Raw genomic sequence first — 26,931 nt, 5'->3', positions numbered from 1 at the left:
GACCTTACACAATTGGGTAGTAAGGCCAGCTACCCCCTTTACCTATGGTTCTCACCATCACGTCTCTTTCCCAGCACAGCACAGATGCTCTTCCTACTTCATTATACTTTGTCACAGGACCTCCTCTCTTCAGTTCTTAACTTTTGCAGCTCGCTCGAATGTATTTTCTATTGCTCCATTTGACTGTGGTATTCTATATTTATCATTTATATTGGCTTCTTAGTAAATTAAAAAAATCCAAACACATCCAAGTTTTATCAAACAAATTCAAATTTCTCACTCTACTTTTCAGAGAAGCCTGCCCAGAACCCTGGCTAGAATTATCTCCTTCCTCGACTGAGATCTGAAACTGTTTTTTCTGACATCTCTAATGTAGGTCTTACCACAAATATTGTAATGATTTCTTATATATAAGTTTTTATTTTCCCCTTAGTATGTGAACTCTAGGGGAAGAAACAATTTTTTTCTCTTTCCAACATCTTGTACAGCTTGAGACATAACCAGTGATTAATAAATTATTTTGAAAGTAATGAGTAAATGATGATTTTAGTTGGTGTTGTCTAAGAATTACTCACTGCAATCTTCTTGTTCTGTAGATTTTTTCCCAAATATATTCCCCTTCTTTTCCTCAAAAAATCATACATTGACTTATATATAATTAATGCTGTTATATTTCCCTGGCAATAATTTTTGTCCGATCATGTAAACATTCCACACCTTTCCCTTCACTTGGGTCAGAATCGTCAAGTCCCAGGCAATCAGACCTTGGTTGTCAGAGGTGTTGTGTAGAGAACCCAACACAATACTAACTGATACAAGCTATTTCATGCTTTTGAAACCAAATAATAGCAACTGGTGGCTTAAGTAAGAATCAGGGAGAGGCTAATGAACCAGAACACAGAAGACCATATTGTTGGTTTACCTAAGAAAACATATTCTTTCTCAACATACATAAGACAAAATGCATTTGAATGCAATATCATATTTTTTAATGAATATTCTTTATTAAGAAGCTTTGCTTGTTTCATTGGCAGAGATTTTGGATTTCTCTGGTAATACACTTCAGGAGAAAGTGCCGAGCTAGATAATTCTTCATGATATACTTGAGTGATTATTATCATCATTGAACAATTTCCTGCAAAAAAACAACTATGAACATAGTACTCAGTTCAGTGTTAGGAAATACAGAAATAATATAAGATGTAGCCTTCCCATGAGGCTAATAATCTTTTGAGGGGAGACGTAGCACATGTAGGAAATGATTTGAAAACAATGCAGGGGGATAGAGTAGTATTAAATCATGTAATACAAGCACTTAGTACTAGCTTGGACTACAAAGTATTGGAAGAAGATTCTCTAAGGATCTGTGAAGTTTCTGCCTGTCTTGCAAGCAGAGGCACTGACTGCCTTTGTTCTAAATTATCTTTTCAAAGATGTTTGTATAGTGAACAGACTTGGAAGATAAAGATAGGGTCTTCGTAGGGGCAAAGAACACACTTGCTTACAGCCATTATTGAAAAGCAAAAAAAGATTTGGGTCCCTAAGCACAGGATTTCTCTCGTGTAATACAATCCACTGTATGTTTAAGCACCAATTTCTTTCTCCGTGGAACTTGGGAAGAAGAAAATTTAATGCAACTATAATGATACTCAGGATTCTTGGCTTTGTCATGAGTAATACAGTCCTTTATCTCTGAACCCTGAGTCTCATGTCCTCTGCCAGCATCTATGAAGTTATAGCAGGCTAATTTGTAAGCTTGCAAGTAAGGTAATGTCTTGGGACTTTAATAGCTCTTGACAGAGAATAGGAATAAAGCTTTATGGAATAAATAGGATTAAAGATGTACCTGAAAAATGAGCATGGTTTGGTAGTGAAAGAATGTTATTCCCAAACAGTGCACTATGTAAAATGGGCTCAGATTTTGGAGGTTCTTAAACTAAGTGACGTGGTTGGATTTGTTCTTACATACTGTATATTTTTGAAGAGGGTGATAAGATGAAAGAAATATTTTAGTAACATTAGTCTGTGTGTTAGAAAGGAGGAGAGAGAATCTAAAATCATGGAGGTCCATTAGGAATTGTAGCAATCTTCTAAGAATAAGAGTATAGGGAGTGAACATGATAAAATCGATATCGTAAGAGAAAGAATATGAGAGAAGACAAAAAAAAAAAACAGAGTAATGGGAGACTGTAGCTTTTTATTCCAGGTTAAGCCTTTCAGTGACTAATGGTGAGATGAGTTTTAAAATCAGATAATACTAGCAGTGTGATCTTAATCTAATTAGTTAACCTTTCTGAATCTTAGTCATGAACAAAATCTATCCCACACCAGTTATTTGTACGGATTAACAAAAATAATGTAGGTGAAAGTGAAGAGTCTTCATTCTGCAGCAGTCTTAATTACATAATATAATGCAAATAAAGGGTAGGATAGGATAGGAAATAGGATATTTTTGTAAAAGTTGCTGATTTTAAACTAGGTGCTTTTATCAAGTCATTCCTAGATAAAGGGTTTGATTATTTCAAGGTAAGGAAAATAAGGAATAAATTGATATTTAAGAAAATTTTACTAACAATCATATAACCAATTAAAATATAACAGAAGAAAAGTCTTTATTGGAGGGGGACAGCACAGACAATTGCTTTGGATGACCTTGACTAAGATTATCAGTTGCAAATCACAAAGATTTTTTTCCCCCAGTTACTCAGGAAGAAAAGGGGAAAGAATGGAAAAACCATTGGACCACTATGTGTCAAGGTGACCCTAAACTGGTGCTTTGCCAAGTTCTCCCAGAGATGGCTATGATGATTTCATGGGATTTCTAGACTGTTCCTTTTATTCTTTACATCTCATTTTTATGCCTATTTCCATTTCTCACCATGTCCACCACATAGCCATTGGAAAAAGAGAGAGCATCAAGTACACATCAAGCTGTTTTGTTACTACTTAGCACCCTTAACAAAAGCTTCCACCCAGTTCTCTATACCAAGCACCATGACCAGGTACTGTGCTCTTTGGCATAGGAACTCCCTGTAGCTTCCACTCTAATTTTGCATCTCTGTTTTCACAGACTTAGGTCAGGTCATGTGTTCAATATGCTCATAGTAGATATCACTGAAAAACAGTTGACTAGTGATTACTGAACAGAGATGGAAGAGAATATGAAAAAGTTGAAATACTGCATGTTAAACACTTGCAAAAATTAGTTATTTCTCATTCTGAGAAAAATTGATATTGGCTTTCAAATTCTAGAAAGAATACTTGTCAAATAACTAGGAAGCAGCCCCCACTAGATCGTGCAGCCTGGGAGTACTGGGGAGTACGTTCCCTAATCCCAGCACATGCTCTCACTCACCTCTGCTGGATTTCTCTTCATAGTACTTACCACTTTCCAAAGTATCATTCACTTATTTGTTATATTGTCTGTATCTTTCAGTGGAATCTAAGCTCCACGAGGGTAAGCATGAGCCAGGGCATAAACTTTTGTTTCTGTCTCCTTTGTTCTTCACTTTATCTCTGGCACTCCCTGGCCCAGAGTATGCCAAGGAAACAGTTGTGGAACAACTGCAAACATGGAGACCAAAACATGGAGAAAACAGAAGGATACAAATTATGGGTGCTATCGGTGTTTCCTCAAGTTAGCAAAATTCTTATGTTTCTTAGGAAGAAAAAGATGCAAAGAAGGATGAAATGGGTAACTGAGTTAGAGTTATAGCAGAGTTGAGAATGTGCTATCAGGACTGGTCTCTAACATCTGTGACTTCTGCTTTATGGCTCACGTACTAAGGAAGGCCCTCTTAGAACAAACTGTGAGAACTCAGTAAGTGTCAGCAAGACAGTTTTGCTGCAGCTCCACTTGGATACATCCCACTGTCCAATCTCCACCACTAGTGCCCCTCCTGCCAGGCTTGAGCACATTCCCAGGCACATTCAGTGCAGAGGATTCTGGAAAGCTAAAAATTCCCTGTGCTTGTTTTTAAAGGGGAGTCTCTCTTGTTCTCTTTCTCTCTTGCTGTTGATGTTACATTTTTTTACCTGTTACTTAGGACCTGTCTCCCTTATTGTTATTTGACCAGTGATTATTTCTTCTTTTGCTCTTATCAGACACAGTTAATCTTCCACTAAAACCTGATTATATCTCCTTAACATATCTTGCACAGGACTCTCCAAGATATGACTCTTTCCTATGGCCTCAGTTCTGACCTCTTACTACTATATCATGGTCTGGATCTAGGACCTCAAACTGCATAATTCAGCCAGAAAATGTATTTTACCTTGTTTTGGAGACTTTTAAGAATCGGGAAGTTTCATAGAAAGCTGTGGATTTCCAGTGACTTCTGCAAAACCCAAGTTGGCCATACTTTGTCTCCTTTATCACAGACAACAATCAGCTGAAGTTCTGTCATTGCTATGACACAGAGTGGACATGTTCATTTCACCAGCTTCCCTTCCTTTCTGCCCCAGCTGGTGCTGATTATCCAGTTTACTGTTAAGACCAAAAGACATTGCAAAATGAGAGGGCCAAGGATGTACCGGGCCACATTCCCAATGACCTTATTACTAATATTTACCCATTTTAAAAGACTTAGATTAAAAAACTTCTACTCTATGACATTGCCCTGCTCTTCTCCATGCAAAAATGTATTCACTCATTTGAAACATTTATTGAGGATCTACTAGATGGCAGTGAGGATTCAGCAGTGAAAAGTTTGGAGAAGTGTACAGACTAGGGATATGAATTTGGCAGTCATCAGCATCAGAGGGTATTTAAGCCACAGGATGGGGTACTGTCACGAAGAGACAGAGTAGGCATTGAGGGAAAACAGGAAAAGGCTTCCCAATGCTTTTCTCATGTAATTTTCATGATATGTGGCAATTATTCATTTTTCTTTTTCCAATAATTACAAAAGTTCTCAAATATTTATTTCAAAATAATTCAAACCTATGGAAAGGTTGCCAACTGATACAATGGATAGCCATATGCCCTTCCCCTACATTTGTGGATGGTTAGTGCTTCATCGTATTTGCTTTCTCTGTCCCTCCACCCCCATCTCTCTCTCTCTCTCTCTCTCTCAATCATCTGAGAATTATTTGTGAACAACACTGTGTTTCACTCCTAGATATTTCAACACATCTCCTAATGAGAAGGACATTTCTTTTACAACCAAGATCACAAAATTTAATATTGACACTATTATCTAATATGCTTGTCCCTATTCAAATACTCTCCCATTGTGTAATAATTTCATTTATAGTTTTGTTGATTGGTTGGTTGGTTGGTTTTAGTATCTGATCAACAATCACTTGTTGTATTTGGTTGTTATATTTTTTTTTGTCTTTAATTTCAAACAATTTCCTGGAATTTTGGTGAGGGGGGATGAGGATGGATAGAGAGGAATCTTTTGTGTTGACATGTTTTTGATTTTTTTTTTTTTTAATCCTGGACAGTTGTTTTCAGAATGTCTGTCGATTTGATTCCATCTAAACTTAATGTTTTTTTATGATTAAATGTTTACTTATTTTTGAGAGAGAAAGAAAGAGCAAAAGTAGGGGAGGGTCAGAAAGAGGGGGACAGAGGATCTGAAACAGGCTCTTTGCTGACAACAGCGAGCCTGATGTGGGGCTCAAACTCACAAACCACGAGATCATGACTTGAGCTGAAGTTGGACACTTAAGTGACTAAGCCTCCCAGGTGCCTCTCTTTATGATTAATTTAGGTTAAACATTTTTGGCAAGAATATTACATAGATGATATTATATGTGCCTTATTGAATCACATGGTGTCAGTTTTTCCTATTATTGTTAAATTTTGTAATCTAGTAAGATAATGTTTCTCAATTCCATTTGCCTGTATACTGCTCCTAACAAGGTTTCATCCAATAATTCTAGCATCTGAGGATGACCCTAACTGAATAAATTATTTTTATAGTGCTAGCAAAATGATGACTTTCTATTTCTATCATTCCTTCTATATTTATTAGCTGACTTGTAATAAAGCAAGCATTTCCTTTTCTCCCTCGTTCTCTCTCTCTCTCTCAAATAAAAAAAAAGCTTTTAAAGTATCAGTTGGGATTCATAAACTTTTAAGAAACATTTCATGTCTTTCTCCCATTCCTGTCATTCTTCGCTTTGATTCTCAGAAGTAATTATTTACAAGCTGTCTCCCATTTAACTGTGAGCCTTTTGAATGTGAGTAATAGAATCATGTCGCATGGATCTTTTCCCCTAACACACACGGAAACCTATAGATGTTTATCAAATGAATGAATGAATGTAACTACCAAATCATCTATCAAATTTGTTCATAGTCTTTAGCAATTAAAGCAACGAGATATATATATATTATTTATTAATTTGACAAATATTAAAACATGTATCCATATTTTATATTAACATGTGTTAGGGTTTTAAAAGGATATTCATCATATGCTACTGGAGGATAATTTAGTAACATGTATTATAAGTATTTAATGAATAGTGGATAAGATTACAATGGAAATGATTAGTTAAAACACCTTCAAATTTATGAAGAATAGATAAAAAACACATTTCCTTCAACTCAACAATTCTATTTCTAGTGGTTGGTACCAGAGACACATTTTTGAAACATCAAACCAATGTTTCATGTGGCAATCCCCTTTTTAGAGTAGACCTATGCAATGGATCAGTGAAATTCATTGCCTTGTGGAAGTGGGGTGGGAGCTGCCAAGATCAAGGGAATCATTGCTTGACTGTATATTTCACAACAGAGGTTGTTGAATCCATTCTTAATTAAAAGGCTAAAACAAGTACTTTTGATTTTCAAAAGCCAGATTTTAGTGACAAATGGGAAAAGTTTGTATGTTTCAAATGAGTCAGAGCCTGAAAGACTGACCACAGAATAGATAATAAAGCAGGGAAAAATCTGGACTATTACGCAAGCCTTTCCTGGGGCACGAGAGGAGAAGCCAGAGAGAAGGGGATGGAAGTCTTGGAGTCAAATGCCAATGTCCGTTTGAACATCACGGAGAGGAGGTGGTTTGAATGGGAAGCCAATGCATGTGCTCTGTTTTTCATTTGCTATCCTTTCAGGAGACTTGCAGAATGCCCTGTGCCAAGAGGAGAGTAGAAATGGCAACACGGCTGGCTTAAAACAGAGAAGGGTTGGGTCTCCATGGGCTGCCTGTAGCTATCAATAAGCCAGAGGTCGTCATGGGCCCAAGGTAGAATTCTGGGCACAACTGAGAATTAAAAGTGTGCATCTTCCAGGGTGTCATGATGGTAGCAGGCAAAGGGAAGACCAAAAGTGGACTGACTCAGAGGGTGACCACCAGGGTGTGGAGAGTGGGATGTGGACAAGCTCCCAGACCTAGCATTTGTCCTAAAATAATTTTTAAATGATATTTTTAAATGTTTAATGGACTGCAAATACTTTTAACATGTATAGTAAAATTTTTGGCCTTAAAACTTTTTTATATACATTATTTAAAAAATATAGGGACAGTTAGTGTTAGGCCTTACATTTAATCCTTTACCAAAAACATGTATGATTATAGATTCTAAAGGTTGAGTCATGAAACATTGGCAATTATATTCTTTATATTTAAAAAAGATTCAACTGACTTGTATATTTTATACCCCTGTATTTGTTTCTTTGTCCAGATTCACTTAAGGGCCAAACTCTAAGATGTTCCTCCCATTTGTAACTGGTCACAAAAGACCTGTTAGTCAGGCCCATCTACTATGAAGTCCCATGCTTAGTGAAGTTAATACTTTCTACTTTGTTTCATTTAGTTTAAAGGAAATAGCAAGTTAATTTTTACTACATAGCTGTTTGGGAAAATTTAATTCTGCTCCGTCAGAAATTTCCTATTCTTATTGCGCCGGTCTGAGAGCACAGCCAGGTCTGTAGGGAGTTTTGTGGTTGTTTGGGGGTGGGGAATGGATCAATCATAGCAGCTGTTGGCATTTAACAGGAAGTTTCCGTTCCATGCCCTACTCATCAAATTATAAATGAGTGGATGAGATGCGATTGGCTAGAAAGCCACACCTGCATCAAAACTTAGAGAATTGCTGGTGTGCACAGTTCTCAAATGACTATATTTTCTCCTTTGGGAATGCTGTGAACAATTTGAGAAAGTTCAGTTGTGAAATATTTTCATCATGCTAATGAATGGCTTTTGCGTTTGCTGCTTTGTTTTTTCTTTATTTGATTGTTAAAGTAGATGTGCCTTCAAGTTTTGTTTACCCTTACAATAGATATTTTTGCTTTAAAGAAACAAAGTTTATAAAAATCTTACAAGATATTTTGATATCAAATGGCTCTTACAAATGACCAGCTAATTCTTAGCTAATCAGGACATGTGGGTTAAATTTCTCCTCCTTAATACCTATTGGTTTAATATTGTAAGAGACCTCTTAGGATACCTCAGCATATTTGTGTTACTTATTATATTGACTTTCCAAATAGCAATAAAGTCATGGAGGAAATACTAATTCAAGATTTAGGTCCCTTTCCCCAATTATCCCAAACTTTTTGAAGAATATGTTATATGTAGACATTTACACATAGGCATAAATAGCAGTTAATAGGACAAAATTTTCCTAGTAAAATGCTTTATTTAAAAATGCCCTTTCTGGAAAAGATGCTCAACATCATCTTCAGGGAAATGCAAATCAAAAACCACACTGAGATCACCTCATACCTCTCAGAATGGCTAAAATAAAAAAGACACAAGGAAAAAAAACAAAAAAAACAAGTGTTGGCAAGGATGTGGAGAAAAAGGAGCCCTTGTGTACTGCTGGTGAGAATGCAAACTGGTGCAGCCACTCTGGAAAACAGTATGGAGGTTCCTCAAAAATTTAAAAATAGAACTACTCTGTGATTCAGTAATCATACAACTATGTATTTACCCAAAGAATTGGAAAATGCTAATTTGAAAGGATATATACACCCTTATGTTTGCTGTAGCAGTATTTACAATAGCCAAACTATGGAAGCAGTCCAAGTATCCATCGATAGATGAATGGATAAAGAAGATGTGGTATATATATATATACTATATATACATACATATATATGTATGTATGTATATGTATATACATGTATATGTATATACATACATATATATGTATGTATGTATATGTATATACATGTATATGTATATATATATATGTATATATAGTATATATACTATATACTATATATAGTAGAATATTATTCAGCCATAAAAAGAATGAAATCTTGCTATTTGCAACAGTGTGGATGGACTAGAGAATGTTATGCTAAGTGAAATAAGTCAGAGAAAGAAAAATACAAAATGATTTCACTCCTATGTGCAATTTAAGAAACAAAATATAAGCAGTGGGGGGAGGAGGGGAAGAGAGAGACACAAACCAGGAAACAGACTCTTAACTCCAGAGAACAAACTGAGGGTTGCCAGAGGGGAAGTGGGTGGGGGATGGGTGAAATAGATGATGGGGATGAAGAGCACACTTGTCTTGATGAGCACTGAGTAATATACAAAATTGTTGAATCACTGTACTGTATACCTGAAAGTAACATAACACTGTATGTTAACTATACTGGAATTAAAATAAAAACTTACTGAAAAACAAAAAAAAATGCCCCTTCTGTTAGAATAGTTGACATAATGACTTACTCTTCTGAGGAGATAACTTCACCAGGCTTTCTTGGTTAGAGTACCTCCTGGCATTACCTGCTAGCATACTTTTTTTCAGTGATATTGATGTGCAGTGTTTGCTTAAGTTGAAATTCTCGTCTCACATGACACATTTTGCAGGAATCATGTTTCCATATACCAATCCATAGACTGATGCACATAACCTTGATCCTGAAAAACTAAAGTGTGTTATCTTTGTGTCAGAACAAAGCACTGAGAACCAATGCAATTCATTTCTATTTTTCTCTTGTTTTTTTTTTAAATTCTGTATGAGTATCAGCTGGTTTGTGTCTAGAATTAGTCCCTTATACGTTTTCTAGAAGTTGCTAATGTGTGGCCATTCCTCAGTTTGACAGTTGGCTCCACTGTGGCATTAGCACACAATGGTACATGAGTCACACTAGCAAACTCTATTTTCAAATGAATTCATGATATAAACACACAGATTTTGATGAATGTGTTTTCTTTTACACTAGTGTGAAGTAAGAGCTGAAAACCAAACCACCTGCCATGACCTGCTGGGCCCTGCATGATCTTGCCTGGACCCATGCTCTGACCTCATTCTGCACCCCTCTCTGCCTCACTATTCTCCAGCTACACCAGTTTACCTTCAGTTTTCCACACACAGCAAGTGCATTGCCACCTGCCTTCCCCAGGCTGCAGCACTAGTGGGGCTCAGAGATGCCTTCCCTGTGTACCTACCCTGTCCACCTTCCTTTCCCTGCCCAATGCCTTCCCTATGGAAAGATGACACAGGTCTCCTCTCTCACTGATCTCCATCCACACTTAGATTTGTTTCCTACATTGCACATAGCACTATTGAAATTAATTTAATGTAAGTGTTTCTGATCTGCCTCTCTTTGTTAGAAAATCAGCTTTAGAGGAGAGGTCATGTTCATTCATCCTATTCAATGGCATGAGCAAGGGCTTGGCACATAGTAGATTCTACATAAATAATGTATAAACAATGAGTGAATGAATGAATGAATGAATGAATAATACTCTGATATAACCCTTGCAGAAAACTGTATAAATTTCTTAGGCAAATTATTTGCTATAAAAAAATAGAATAAAAAAAGTTTTAATGCTGGGGACTCTATGAAACTGAAGGCTCTCAGCTTCTGCATGTTCTCTGGTCAAGAAAATTTCACTGCTGGGTAGGGAAAGGCCCTGTCCCCACCTCAGCATAATGCCCAACAGAAAGGAAAGGTCTCTAGGACCATTCCTAGAGAGATGGATTAAAATTATCAATGACCAAAGGGCAATGTCTCAAGATGAACAGGATGTTGATGAAGAGGTGATGGCCAGGAAAGCCACACCATAAGTCCCCGAAGCATCTAAGGGAGGGAGTTACTCACAAGAAAGGCAGGCATGGGAGGTCTGAAGCCTTAGTGATTTCACTTGTGGGACTGACAAGCATGGAAATTATTACAAGTTTTGAAAATCATTATTATTGTGCCATTTCTTAATTTTATTCCCCATCTTGGTATATTCTGGCGAACTCCACTGCATATTTTCAGAAGACAACTGCCCCCCCCGCCCCCGCGACACAGCTTCAAAGCACAAATATCTCCAGGGTTGCTACAATTACACTCCTCTCTGTTTGAATTCAGTACTCCACTTTTAAATATATATTCTCCTCTCATCATTTAAAAACATTTCAAAAATAAACTGACCATTTTTATGGGTGTGATTGGTCCTCCCTTTGTGTCTCTGAAAGAATTAAATTTGGGCAGCAAAAGTAATACTGTTTCACAAAGTTTTTCTTTGCACTTACAATTAGAAAGTTTTCAGAGTCTGTGGATTATGAAGATTTTTTGCCACTACTAATTTCTATTTGAGGGGTTAAATGTATTTGTATTTGGGAATAATAAAGCTAATAATAAACAAAGTTCTTGCTCCCCCCAAATAATGGGCAAAAGAATGAAGAATGTACGTTTTCTCTGTTTGTCTTTCTCTTTGTTATAGACAAAATGACTTACAGATGGTAGCACAAAGTGAAAGACACTTGCATTTCCTCGTTCAATTTAACTTAAAACAAATCAAGAATCATTAATTAAAAAGATACAATTTAGCAAAATTAAGATTTAAACACTTAGCAGTCTGTCTGTGAAAACAAGTGTGCTAATTTCCATGACCATATAACATAATTTGGTGATTGAAACTGACCTTATTTGGTGGGCAGTCCAACATTAGACAACAGATCAGGGAAGAATCCAATTACAGAACAAAGACAAATGAGAAAAATCTAGATGCTGTTAGAATAATCCAAATTATCACTTTTCTTTGGTTTAGAGGATACTAATGGGTAGCATTGCATGAAATGAAAAGTTTGATGAAAGTGGCGATTATGGCACTGTTCTAAATGTTTTATTTCTTGAATTAGTGGGTCATGTAAAAGAGAATGAAAGAGAAGGGTTTATGGTGGCAGTGGAGGACCAGTCATCATGGAAATGAATGATTGCAACAAAGGGGCTAGGGAAGATCCCTCACCTGTGTTGATGAAGGTAAGAGCTGTTGAGCCAAGCATTCCTTCCTCAGACTCCATTTCCATTTTATTTCCAAAATGCTAGAGGAAACAGCACAGGCGGCCGTGGCTCCAGTAGGGCACAAATCCGGCTTGCCAGAACCCAGGATAGTTGAAGCAGCAAATCCTTCTGAAGCTCTGATATTTGTATCATTAATTAATCACTCTTCTAAGGTCAGTGGAGCAGCCGACCAACTGCATCAGTTCCAAGGTTAAGGGGCTCTCCTGTAGGCTACCATCATAGATCTACAAGTTATATTACGTATTTTTAAACAATAGCATAATCATAGTGTATCACAGCTGGATAATTCTGAGATGTGTGATATGTTAAATGTATTCAATTATGACTTTAAACCTATTAAGGTATCAAATTGTTTTACATCAAAATCTATTGTTTTAAAATACATTTTTGAAATCCAGATAATGGCATGCTTGTTTCAAATAATGTTTCCTATCATATTTCTACAAAAGGTCTTTGGACAGTAGCTTAGAGCTTTTTGCAGTGAGGTTTGAATTACCCATAAAAATCCTATGCAGTTGACATGAAGCTACCGGCGAGGAAAAGTTGCTATGGAGTGGGTAGCAAAAATAATGTTTTAACTTTCTATTTTTATACAAATAATTCTTTGAACTTACAATTAGAAGAAGGTCTAATAATCAGAGTAGTAGTAAAATTTTTATGTGAACTGTCCAGGTAAGTCCATTCCTAATATGCATACATTTCACTCTTGGCATTTACACAGAAAGAATATATGTAGACAATGAGGAACATTCTTCATGTACTCAGTTTTAGACCTGCTTTGCCACATTAACTCTGGCTTTCTTCTCTTTTTAAGGAAAATAAAAGGAACCTGAAGGCATAGAAACAAATATAGAAGGGGAAAAAACCTTTCTTTAACTAAAAGGAATAAATAACTTTCTAGATGACAATGATGACATTGTTTTGCTTTTTTTTTTTATTTTGTTTTTGTTTCTGTCTGAAAAGATAACTTAATATCTGTCTTCAAGTCACATTTCTGTAAAGGTTTGCATTGAAAGAGGCTTTATATGCAAGGAAAGTTTGGTCAAGGAACACAGAGGACCATTGAGGCCTCTCTACTCTGTCAGTACAATGGAAGACTGACTCAGAGCCCAATGTCCTCATAAAGGTGCTTGTCAACTCGAGTAGGGCTCACTCACACAGGGTCACCTTTGGTGCTTAGTCCTGCCTCCACTGCATTCTTTTTTTTTTATGTTTATTTATTTTTGAGAGAGAGAAAGAAAGAGAGCAAGCATGACTGGGGGTGGGACAGAGAGAGAGGGGGACACAGGACTTGAAGTGGATTCCAGGCTCTGCGCTGTCAACACAGAGCCCAACGCGGGTCTTGAATTCACAAACCCCTCAGGACGAACCTTGAGATCATGACCTGAGATCATGAGTCTGACTGAGCCACCCAGGTGCCCCCTGCCTCCACTGCATTCTCATTGATCTACCACGTGCTGTTTTTCTATACTTTCCACCCTGGTGTTACATTGGCCCAAACACAGAATGCAGTTCGTTTCCTTGTTTCCACACACGTGCACGTGCACACACCGCATATACCATCTACTGACAAAAGACCCTTTTGGAATTAGCAGACTTTATTGAAGATTTGGGGCAGAAAGAGAGTGGCTTATATAACAGAAACTCAAACAACTTCACCTTAACATTTAGATGTCATAAACCCTTTGCCGTGCCCTGCGTATTTGCTCGCTTGTCTCTTATTTATACTCTCCCCTCTTCTCCTATTTTTCTGTCTTTCCATTGCTCCAAATTTCAAATGCAGAGCATTTAATCCTTTTGTTGTTTGTCTTCTGCCAGCTCTTGCTGACATGGTTATACTTTTCAATTCAATCAGTTTATAAAATATTGTTTTCCAAAGCACTCACGTCCTTCAAAGGAATTCTAACACTATTTTAAGGGATTGTTTTCCCAGTCTGCTATAGTCAGAAATAAGATGAATATATTCACATGTTAAGATAATTAAGTGTAAAACAGACTGCCAAATGAGAAAATATATAGAAGATCCTTGAAATAGAAATGCACTAATTTGTTCATTCACCCAAGAAAATTTATGTGCTGGGTTATTCTAAAAATTGAAGAGATAGCAGGGAAAAGGAAAGCAAAGAAAGACCTTGCTGTCGTGGAGAGAAGACAAGCAATAAATCTACAAATAAATTAATACAGAGAATATGTCAGATAGCGACACATGTTATGAAACAAATGAAGGTGTGTACCAGAGAGTAATGGGGATATGTGGGTGGATATATGTGTGATATTTTATATGGGGTTCAGCAAAGCTCTGGAGGAAGTGAAGACGTAAGCCATGCCAACATCTGGCAGAAGATTCTGGGAAATGGAAATCGCAAATGCAAAGATCTAGAAGCAGGAGTATAATGGTTTTGTGTTCAAAGAATAGCAAGAAATTCAGAGTGACCAAAGCAGAGTAAGTGACAGATAAAATCAAAGTGTCCGATAGCCCCTTATCACATAGAGCCTTGTAGAGAAAGATTTTAGATTTTATTCCACATGAGATAGGAGCCATTGAAAGATTTTGAGCAGAGAAATGTCATGATATTAATTTTGTTTTGGTGTGGCTGCTGTGTGGAGACTAGATTGAAGGGGGTGGATAGGTGCAAGAGTGCAGAAACAGGGAGACAAGTTGAAAGATCACTGCAATAATGTGGCAAGAGATAAGACCAGCTTGGGCCAAGTCAACTGTGATGAAAGCATGAGAAGTGATCAAAACATAAGGCTGGGATTTTTCACTACATCGACTAGAAGGATCGAGTTGTTATACTGCAAGAAAAGCAGGTTTGGGGAAGAAGATGAAGAGTTCAGTTTGGGACACGTTAAATTTCAGAAGTCTGGAACACCAGTCAAAAGCTGTCAAGTGAGCAACTGTATACACACTTCCAGAACTAAACAGGGAGGCTGGAACTGGATATATAGACTTGGGAATCATCACCATTTAAATGTTATTTAAAGGCACAGAAGACTAGATGAGACCACCCAAAGTGTGGTTCTAAGGATTGAGCCCACAAGAGACTCAAAAGATGTGGCCAGTATTGAACACAATCACCCATCATTCCACCAAATGAGACAGAGAAAAATATTCTTTAAGAACATTTTCCAGCAGTAATTCTTTAATTTACCCTATTTTACAAGTGAAGAAATTTATGGTTGGGAATCTGGGAATATTTTTCTAAAAAAGATGCCGAGAAAAGGACCTGTCTGAAAAAAAATGGTTGAATTTATGAGAGAGGGTATAATTGGTAATGTAAATTTCGGAGGGGTTAGAAAAGATCAAATCCAAAGTGCAAGTACAGGGACTGGCTTTAGGATCAGAAGAGCTCCTCTACTGTTAGATTTAAATGCTAGAATAATAGTCCATTGGATAGATACACCATCCTTCCCCTATTGTTAAATGAACCTTCCTTCCCCACTTCTTATGCTGTGATAAGTGCTACAGTAGAGCTGGGCATAAAATCAATTAAAATTAATTAGAATGTATCCATTAGGATATTGCTGTAACAAATTCGAGAACAACAGCAACTTAAGCCAACTGGTTTATTGTCTCTTACTTAATAGTCTGAGCATCGACAGCCTGGGGCTGCTATGGCAGCTCCACAGGGTTTAAGACTGGAGCTCTTTCCATCCCACTGCTTGCCAGTCTCACATGTTGCTTCTCTTTTTGTGGTTTGAGATGGCCATTTCATCTCTATAATGACTAAAGTCCAGAGAGCAAGAGGTGAGGGGCTGGGGGAGGGGAGGACATGAGCCACCTTTAAACAACCAGAAAGTGGCTCCAAGCATTGGGATCACATATCATTGGTCAGAACTTTGTTCCACAGGCACAGTATGGAGGCCAGAGATGTAACCTCCAGCTGAGTGGCTTATGTGCACAGCTCCATTCGGCATGGTGCTGCTGAAGAAGGAAGGATCCATGCCAGCCTGGGTGAAAGAAAAGGTCCAAGAAGTTATTGGCAAGACTGAGGTCTGAGCTGAGAACTTACTTTGAGAAAACAGCCTTGGATTTAAATAGTATTTTATTTTATTTTTTAAAATTTTTTTTCAATGTTTATTTATTTTTGGGACAGAGAGAGACAGAGCATGAACGGGGGAGGGGCAGAGAGAGAGGGAGACACAGAATCGGAAACAGGCTCCAGGCTCTGAGCCATCAGCCCAGAGCCCGACGCGGGGCTCGAACTCCCGGACCGCGAGATCGTGACCTGGCTGAAGTCGGACGCTTAACCGACTGCGCCACCCAGGCGCCCCTAAATAGTATTTTATTAATGACAAGCGATTTAATGGCAAGTGATTATTCAATACTATACCCATAGCAGCCCTGTTAGGTAAGCAGGGCAAATGCAATGATTCCTGTATTACAAATCAGGAAACAGAGACGGGTTAAATGATTTGATGAAGGTCACATGTTTAATACATGATCCTAAAATAAACCTATGTTTTCTGACTTCTCAAATCCAATGTTATTGCAGAGAACACAGCAAAATCTGACTAGTATCCAAATGGAATGGTGCTTAAGCAGAATTATGTCTTATTTCCAGATATTTTCTGCTTGGGAATTTTAGTTGCTTCAGCAATGTGGCATCCAAAATAACAGTCTCTTAAGCGTAAGTGGACTGAATGATAGAAATAAAAATAAATTTCTATCTTTTGAGTTTAATTCATACTGAGAAAACATCCAGTCTTTTCCAAATGCTTTGCCTTGGGAGGGGAAGAAGGAGATCGGGGCAGCTGAGAGGTCCCGGTGATGAGTCATGGCTCCCTGCCCTGGCTGACTGCTTCTGTTCAGTGTGAGTCACTTCTTTGCACAGATGACTCTTGCTGCCAACCGCTGTCCTCTAGGGAGGCTGTGGCTGTGGGTACCAATGTGTGAGCATCGCTTTCACACCTTCCATAAGCAGAGACTCAGTGGCAGCTGCTATGTGCAATATAACATTGGCTCTGACTGCTTTCGTAAACTCTTTATTTCAGTAGTGTCTTGGGTCCTGAAAACCTTGCAGGCAAAAGTTTTTTTAAGCAGCTATCATTTATCCTCTTCTTTGAGGTGGGGTTTCAGTGTGCAGAGTTTCTGCCTTCTTGTGGGGTCCTCACTTCATATGACACATCAGTGCATAGGTGGCCTTCTGTAGCCCACACTTAGCATTTTTTATGAGTATTATTGTTTCCAAAATAAAAGACAAACTTTTACCCAGTTTCACAATTTTTTTTGCAATAATCAAAAAGAATGAAACCCAAATCTATCCTGGGATGTGTATGCTTCAGCTTCCTTTAGAAGAATGTACAATAATAGCCTTACTCCTGGACCCCAAATTCTCCATGTGCTTTTTTTTCATCTTCTGCTTAAGATTTCACAATTTAGAAAGTCCTTTCTTTGTGATATGATATATATCAGAGAATATTTATTCAAATGGATAGAGAGATCCATGAAAATGGATTCAAAACACGGTAAAATGTGGCCAATGCTATGATTAATTCATGATTGAGAAGTGATGGAGAAGATAAGGAAAAACAGAATGTAAGTCTGAGTTAACAGTCAGAATGTCTTTTCGTCTGACACCTTATGGGGTTGAGAGAGAGCGTACCTCAAGAGTGGACTTTCCTTTCACTCAGTATAATTTTTGCATTATGGTAACATCTGCCAAACTCTCTTCTCCCCTATGCTTTTCTTTTCTTAATATAGGGATATGGTATATTTTCACAGAGGGAAGGGAAGAGCTACCAGTGTATGGGTGCCCCCTCCCCATCGTCTCCAGTACAAAGAATCTTAAAGAAAATCCCATGCGCATCCCCTAACTTTTGTTCTAACCAAGGGATATGATGGGAAGGGACACCGTTGTAATCTAGGAGAAGCATGGGTTTCCTGTCAAAAGAACTTGAAATCAAATGAAGGCTTTCCATCTGCTGCAAAATGCTCATTTCCTTGTGGGTATGTTTTTCCTCCCCTTCACTTTGGTGTCACACTCTAGGGACTGCTGTGGTCATTATTACCGTCATCATCATTGCGGGACATGCAAGACTTCACAGATCCCTTGATCTTTATACCTTGTCCCCAAGGGAGGATATGGTTTTCCTCCTTTCTGTCATTGGCCAGCTCTCCTCCTCAGGTAATAAATAAGGTCACAAAGCTGGTCAGCAGCTGCTCTCTCTCTATTTGTCACAACTAGTTGGGTTCTTTCTTCTGTCCCATTTGGCTGGAGACCTTCGCTCACCCCTCACTTCCTTTCTTATCAGACTTCACTGCTTCAAAATTCTCTTGGCCAATACAGAAATTCTCCCAGATTCTACAGTGTTTTATTATTTTTGACTCAAAGCTCAGAAAAAGTAGGTGATTTTTAGATTAAATTTGCTAAAGATAATGATAATGAAAGTATTTTTCAGAAAAATGAAAAACATTTTCAGAAACTTCATTCGTTTTTCATCATGTTTCCTAGTGATTTTTAATAAATCATAAGGCCTAAATTTTCAAAGCAATCGACCACTTACGTCTTACATCCAGAAATAGTAGTATTTAGTTTGATTACCAAATCCAACATGTAGGTCTGCTGAGTTAGCACTTACTGGAATTTTAAAAATTACCAATTCATGATTTTGTGTTATTATCCAAAGACAGTTTTCAAGAGTTCTCCTTAGAAAGAAAATACCATATGATTTCACTTATATGTGGAATCTAAAAAAAACAAAACAAATGAACAAACAACCGAAGAAACACGCATAAATACAGAGAACAAACCAGAGGTTGCCAGAGGGGAAGGACATGGGGTGGGGGATGGGTGAAATAGGTGAAGGGGATTAGAAGGCACAAAGTAAATAAGTCACAGAGATGAAAAGTGCAGCATGGGAAATATACTCAAAAAAATAATTTTCTTTAGTTACTAGATCGATAGCTTGTAACTTTCTATGGATTTATGTATATGTCCCTAATACTTATAAATGGAAATATTTTTTTCTTCATTTAATATAGGAACAGAGTGTTAATCACATAAGGCTATTTTAACTCTGTTGCAATCTCATATTTTATTCACCCCTATATTTTCCTTCAATTCAACTCACCATCTTAAATGTTGGCCTCTCAGAAGTATTTTTCAGTGATTTATATATTTGACATATATATTTACATATATAGCTGGTCTGAAGAAGGCAGGTAATTGATGTTCTTTGCAGCCTGTGTCTGATGCTATCTCAGGTACATACAGTCTTCTCATGGCTGTTGTTTCTTGTCACCTAGGACTCAGCTCAGACATTTCCTGCTCGGGGAGGCCTTCCCTCTGCATCCAATCCAGCTAAAGGAGTCTCTGGTCCCCTGCCTCCATGTGCTCTTTGTTATCATTCTGATTTATTTTCTTCCTGATCCTAATTTCTTTCTGATAGTATCTTGCTTCTTGTTATTTATGGGAAGCTCTCAGCTACAGTGAGCTATATTATCCATTTAATTATCTGTTTTGTCATCATTATGTCCTCAGTGCCTATAATGGTGCCTGACACCAAGAGGGTGTGCAATAAAGAAGTATTGAAAGAATATGTATTCTAAGTTGCTGTTAGGACCAAGGTCACAGAAAAAAAATATATAGAACTGTCACAAAATTAGAAGAGAGGGAACCTCTCCCAGGCTAATGATATTGGATAATTCTTTACAAGCCACACTATTGTGCACCACAAGGGCAAAATCTTTTCCTGTCCTATCTGTAGTCACCACTTTTACAGGAAAATGGGACACGAATTAAAATTGTTATGCCTGAAAAGAAGTGGAGAAAAATCACTTTTAAAATAACAATTTTTTAGTTTATTTATTTTTTATTTTTGAGAAAGAGCACAAACAGGAGAGCAGTAGTGAGAAGGAGAGACAGAATCCCCAGCAGGCTCCATGCTATCAGTGCAGAGCCTGATGTGAGGCTTGAACTCACGAACTGTGAGATCGTGACCTGAGCTGAGATCAAGAGTCCGATGCTTAACCGACTGAGCCACCCAGGCGTTCCCAAATAACAATTTCTACAAAGAGGAGAGGGGCACCTGTATGACTCAGTCAGTTGAGTGTCCACCTCTTGATTTCAGCTCAGGTCATGATCCCAGGGTCATGAGATCAAGCCCCTCATCAGGCTCTGCACTGAGTGCGAGCCTGTTTGGGATTCTCTGTCTCTCCCTCTGGCCCTCTCCCACACTCACACGCTCTCTCTCAAATCAATCAATCAATAGAGAAGAAAATGAGGAGGAGATGGTATTGCTGAAGTGGTTAAAGAGTTGACATAAGTATTTTAAGAAGACTATAAATGATTTTTTTAAGTAAAGATTATTTTTATCTTTTTAACTTTCACTGGGGGAAATTTCATTTTGAAGCAGATTCTCACAAAGAATAATTTAAATCCTACACACACAAGGACCTTTCTGTTTCCTTTGTCAGGTCCCATTAACCCTTTGGAGGGCTGGGGAGACCTTCACACTTGGTCGTGGCTCTCCTTTCTCCTTTCCCAATGGCACTGCCCTCTTCCTGGGACAGAGATGGCCATGCTGAGCAGGCAAGTACCACCTGGAAAGAGAACACACACTGAGTAGCGCTAGGTCCAAGTATAAAGGAAGTTGGAGAAGACTAGGACCCAGTCTGAAGGAGGGCTAGAAGACAGAGAAAGCCAGCAGGAGACTATACCTCATTTTTGTTCTTAACCTTTTACTCAAGGGTAATATTGTCAGAGAAAGTCCTAAGTCAGGTGTATAAGAAGATGAACTTTTACAGACAGAGCACCCCTATACCATGCCTGGAAACAGAGCATGCATGACCAGTGTCCCGGAAGTTCTCCTTATGGCCCCTTCCTGTCACCAACCCTCCTCACCAAGGGTAACCACTCTCCTGTTTTGCTTAGTTTTATACTTTAAATAAATGGAATTATGCAGGATGTATTATGTGGTGTCTGGCTTCTTTCATTCTCTATCACGTTTATGAGATTTCATTCACATTTGTCATGTATTATGTTTGTTCCTTCTTGCTGCTGTGCAGTGTTCCGTTGATGAACACAGCACATCTCATTCATTCTGCTGCTGACAGGCAATTGAATAGTTTCCTTCCTTGGAGAAGGGGGTGGGGGGGCTACTCTGAATAGTCTGTTATAAACATTCTAGTACATCTCTTTTGATGAAAGTATGCACATACACACATACATTCCTGCTGGAGATAGAGCTAAGAGCAGGATTTCTGGGTCATAGGGTGTGCATATGTTCAGATTTAGCAGATGAGCCAGTTTCCAGAGTGGTTATAAGTATTTACACTCACACCAGTAATACACGAGCATTTTAGTTCCTCTACCTCCTCCCAATATTTGGCATTTTCTGTTTGTTTTCATTTTTAACCATTGTGGTGGATATTCAATGAATGTGTTTTAATTTCTATTTCCTTGAGGTTACCTTGTTTTTAATTGCTCCGGTCACAAAGGTTTGGTATTATGTCCTATACTGAACCCAAAAGTGAGCTACCCAGGAGATTATACACAGAATGAGACAGGCCAAATTCATTCCAAGACAGAAAGGTTAAAGGTTCTTTGACTCAGAACCAAAAAGAAAAAATAAGAGAGGGCAGCAAGGTTACTTCTGAATCAACTTCACTTTTCCCAGCAGTTCATCAGAACCCATCTTTTCAGATAAAGTAACTCTCTATTCTATCTAAGAAAAAGAAGAGTCGACTAAAAAAATCTTCAGTCTTCGCTAGAGAAATGGCTACATAAATACTAGACTATAAAATTCAGAAGAATAGTTTCGTGATGGACAGATAGGCGACAGACTTTGTCCTCATGCTTATGACCATTCTAAAGTACCCAGAAATTCACAAATTAATGTCCTTGATAAGCCTCAGAAATCACACGTCTCATTAACATCTCTCCAGGAGTAAAGCGAAGAGATATTTAATCACCACTGCGTGTTTGTTCCTGCCTTTCTCTTTGGCTAATGTGTCAAATTATGAGCGGAACTCATTTGAGGAAGCCAGATGGAAATACAGAACATTGTAGCCGAGATTCTGAGGCTACCCAAAGAATCACATTTGGTTTCTGCTTCTTAGAGACAAGCAGTGGGGCTGGATTTTGTGTCTTTGTAAGGGTCCTGCCTCAGAAGTCATGGGCTGGTCAAAAGTCTTTTCACTTTAAAAATCCATTAAAGTGCTGCAATTATTCAAGTTTTTTTCCATGGGAGAAGCTGGGCAAAGCATACACAGGGCCTCTCTATTTTGGCAACTTCTTGTGAGCAACAGATATTTCAAAATGAAATTTAAACATCCTAAATGTCCGTCTTCTAAGACAGAGAATCCATAAAAATGAATCTCTTTAGATTTCCAACAGATATAAAAGTGTTCTGCAATTTTAACAGCAATCACGTGCATTCCTTTAGTCTATACATAGTAGAGAAACTCCCGTCCAAAATGCCTCTTAAAAGATTTTTACACAAGTTGGAAGCATTGGTGCACTAAGCTGTGATATACTGGAGCACGATGTCGCAAGTGCTCTGTTTTAATGATGGATATATGATAGTGATTTTCACCGCTTTATTTCTCCAACATGAAATTGCCACTTAGCTTTCATAAAAATTTTAATGAAAAAAATAAGAACATAATCAAATAGTCTGCAAACAAATCAGCAAACTAGTTGGATATAATGGCTTGCGGTAGGTCAACTATGTTAGCCTCACATAAGAAAGATAAATAGAATTATTTCTAAACTCCCATGAGATGCTGATTGAACAGGAAAATGCAACCAAATTATTCATCCACCTCCTTTAGCTTCTAAATTATTGCCAATTTTAGTCCTTCCGACTTAACTTTAAAAATAAATGACCAGATTTTTAAGTGTGAAATAGGAAGCAATTAAACACTTAACAACTTTAATTGCTTCAATTAAAACTGAGAATAAAATAATGAAGATTATGCATTTAGATTTCCCTGTGACCATAATATGAGAGTTTTCTTTTTATAAGCTGTAAAGGAAAACAGAAAACTTTTGAGAAATTAATTATGCTTTACTGATTTTTAACACATGAATTTTTCTTCAGGAATAATCTGCTATGTCTCTTTGTAGAGCTTGCTTTCCTGGAGACTCTCACACATCTTTTTTTTTTTTTCCCCCAACAGATACTTGTTTTCAGTGAGGAAAGGCAAAAAGCAAATAAACAAAGAACGAGTGATTAAGTAAATGCCTCAGTGTAGATAAGCACCTCATAAAAAGTGATAAATATACCAGACATCAGGATGATTTAGTGGAAATGTTATGCATATTGTAAAACATATGTGAATTTATCCATAGGATAAAATAGAGTGAACGAAAGCTAAATATTCCCACCAGGTAAATAATACATGTGAAGTTGGATAATGCAAACAAATTCTAAATATGCATAAAACATAACCAACTAAATACATATTTACTTAAGAGGTCCCATAGAAATGTATGCTATTCACTAATATTCATATAATATTAGTATGGAACATATTAAAGGGCATTTGGTCACACATACCAAACATGCAAAGACTATGATGAGTGTTATATATCAGCTAATGTTAGCTTTTCACAAAGGAATGTGAGACCCCAAGAGAGGTAATTAGACATCATGGTAGAAGGAGGTGACTGGAGCATTATCTTACAAAGGAAGTAATACTTGTGGCAATATGATAAAGTTATGAACACACTTGCTCTCAGAGTCAAACAGTAGGAGCCTCAATCAATACAGTGACCTTGAAGCACTGATGGAAGCAAATTATTTTTAGGTAAGACTGAAAGAACCACGGTGTGCATTAAATGTCACTTTCGTTAGAGGAAACTTGCATTTCTTCCCTTTGAATGCTGCATATGTAACTAAATTTAAGCCTCACTTACTCTTTTATTCATTCATTCACACATTTGCTCATTCACTCAACAGCAGTGAACAAAATGACAGAAATCCCTGTACTGTGAGGACAGTAAACAAGTGGAGAGTAAGTCCTACAACATAGTATGTCAGATGGGGAAAATAAAGCAGGAGGGAAAGTGGAAAGGGGACGGTTTGCAATTAAAATAAGGTCAAGGAAGTTGCAATTTGTGAGGCAAATGGAAGAAGAGGGAGGGAGCCTGGCAGCTATCTCAGGGAGTAATGTTCTAGGTAGAGGGAACAGCAAGTGCCAAGAGCTTGTGATGGGAGGAACCTGATGTGTGTGAGGAACGGCACTGGGGGTGGGGGGCAGTGGGGCTGGAGTAGACTGAGAAGCAGAGATACGGAGGACAGAAGAGTAATGCTCATGTGGTATAGTGCATTTGAAAGGCTTCAGCTTTCACCCTAAGATGGAAGAATATGTTCTCTCATGGAAAGCAGCAGGTGGGCTGGTGGCGAGGGACAACTTGGCTGGAGAGAAAAATTAGGGAGGGGGGGGGCAGTGGAGACCATGGCTGGTTAATCTGGTTTTATTCTGTTTGAAAGCTTATCAGTTATCCCTAAATCTACCTTCATGGAGATGAGTGAAATCATAAACCAGGGGTCCAATTAGGAGATGCAAGTTCCATTCCCAACCAGGACACTGATACCTCTCTGCCACTTCCCTATAGCCACAGGATTCTTTGGTTCCTCCTTCATTTTTGTACAGTAGAATATTGTGGGCAGGTGGACTTTCTTTCCCCCACGGATTTTTAGTGGCCTCCCATGTAGAAACATTAACAGACAGCAAGCAAATATATCACGCTTGCCATATTTCTTCACCCAGACACACGGGCAGATTTTATGTTGATGAAATAGAACTGAAAGATACTATTTCATTAAAGTTGAATTGCTGTGCACTTTCGCTCCCTCTGCTGGTCGTGAGGAATGTGAATAACCACAACTCTTACATTGCTCTGCTAGAACAGTTCAAGAGCCACCTGCCAGATGTGGTGTTGCCATGGTTTAAGCTAGAGGAGAAAAAAAATCGAGCAAGTAGTGCGTATTTAGGCAAACAAGCCCACGAAGGAAATATTCATTCTCTGACCTGCTCATGATAGAGCTGTGGAATCATGTGGAGCCTCAGGGCCCCAGGAATTTAGGGGCAGAGTCAGGGCTTAGAGAAATGCATTCACTGCTCCTCATAAGTAAAAAAACCTCATGGGTAGTGCGACTGTGCTGTTAACAAAGAGTTAATGTAGCTTTATTTGGAGGGCCCCTTTCTTGTGAGCTGATCATAATTTCAAGGTAATAACTGGTGGGAAGGAGTTTCTCTTGATGTTCAGTTTTTAATATGTTAGTAGGGCAATAAAATTCTAGGTCAAGGTCATCTCAATTATTCTCTGAACTCATTTAATGACCACTTGGATTGGACCTTAAAAATATAGTTCCATAAAAATAAGCAGAGTCCTAGAGTTTTTCTTGGGTTTTAATGCGTTTGCTCTGTGAGACCAGAGAAGGAAGTCATCACCACCAGCAAAGCATTTATTGTCAAGTCTTGTGTGTGCCTGGTGTGACCTGAGGACATGTGCCAAGTTAAATAAAAGAAGCTTTGACATCGTTTGGGAAGAAATTAACTTGTATCCTTATTGTTTTAATAGGTCAAACATTCCCTACTCCCTCCCATCCAATGACTTACACCAACAATAAAAGCAGATCCATTGAACACACATCACGCTTCCTGGGAAAGCATCAAAGACAAGACTTGCATCAGTCAGGGTCTTTGCGCAGTGTTTGTGGCTCTTTTTATCTCTACAGGAGGCAGAGGACTAGAGGAGCTCCCGCTTCCATCCTCCATCCTGCAGGTGACCTGCGGGTCGTGTTGATGCAAGTGGTGAAGGAGAAGAACATGCCTGACCCTCACTTCTTGGCAGCACTGCTGGCTTCAGGAGTGATGGCATTGTTCTCATCAGTCACATGGTATGTTTTACCTTCTTCCTTGTATGAGTTTTATATATATATATATATATATATATATATATATATATATATGCTTTTCTTATCCAATTTCTTGGTTATAAACTCACCATCTGAGTGACGGTTATAAACTCACTTAGGTCTGATACAATGTCTTATTCCATACAGCCCCTAGTATGCACTAGTTTCCCAGAAGAGAGGTTGAATAGCTAAAAAGTTATTTACTCAGGTGTAAATAAATGTTTGTTGAATGAGAGAATTAATAAAGTTATTCATGTGAGACTTTTCCAAAGTATACCAGAAGTTATGGATTGCCTTTAATCAATAATAATGATATTATTATTAATAGCTACATGTGTTAAGCATTTGTAATATGTCATGGACTGTGCTCAACTTTACAAATACCCTCGCACTTATCCATATAGTTGGATGAAGTAGGTCACAGTTATTTATCTCCATTTCACAGGTGGGAAAAATGAGGCTTAAAGAGATTAAATTACTTGCTCAGGGCTAGTCAGCTAAGGACTGTGCCACAACCCATTTACATCTTCCTTGATTATTGTCTTATGAAATGACTTGGCCCTATGGGGCAGTGCTATCAGGAAAATGGGGTCTCGTTCTACTAACCTGAAACTGCTTTAAACCCCATTCCAAAACAGAACAATCAAGGATCATAGTAGCAACTAGAGTATGAATATCTTTGGATTTATAGGGATCCAAATATCTGGAATGCCTTCTAAGGGACTTTTATCACGTGTTCACTCATTTAATAAAAATATCTTGCTGCAGATAAAGTGCTGCAGATACAGAGATGGTAGCAACACCTCAACTCTAATGATTCAATAATTAGAATTACAATCCAGTATGCT

The 26,931-nt window shown here is 38.0% G+C and overlaps 1 long non-coding RNA gene across 1 annotated transcript; it reads right to left on the bottom strand.

The window, feature by feature from the left end:
* Window positions 1–1,008: 1,008 nt before the first annotated feature.
* On the bottom strand, window positions 1,009–12,416 carry LOC109499799. The gene is made up of 5 exons (XR_002157308.3): window positions 12,156–12,416; window positions 9,642–9,841; window positions 4,275–4,486; window positions 3,386–3,564; window positions 1,009–1,135 (listed from the first exon to the last, which is right to left on the bottom strand). It is a non-coding gene; the product is annotated as an uncharacterized LOC109499799 (long non-coding RNA).
* Window positions 12,417–26,931: the final 14,515 nt, after the last annotated feature.

This window comes from Felis catus, chromosome B2 (assembly GCF_018350175.1).
Source record: "Felis catus isolate Fca126 chromosome B2, F.catus_Fca126_mat1.0, whole genome shotgun sequence".
Classification (NCBI taxonomy): Eukaryota; Metazoa; Chordata; class Mammalia; order Carnivora; family Felidae; genus Felis; species Felis catus.
This window is presented reverse-complemented; position numbering and strand designations above follow the sequence as displayed.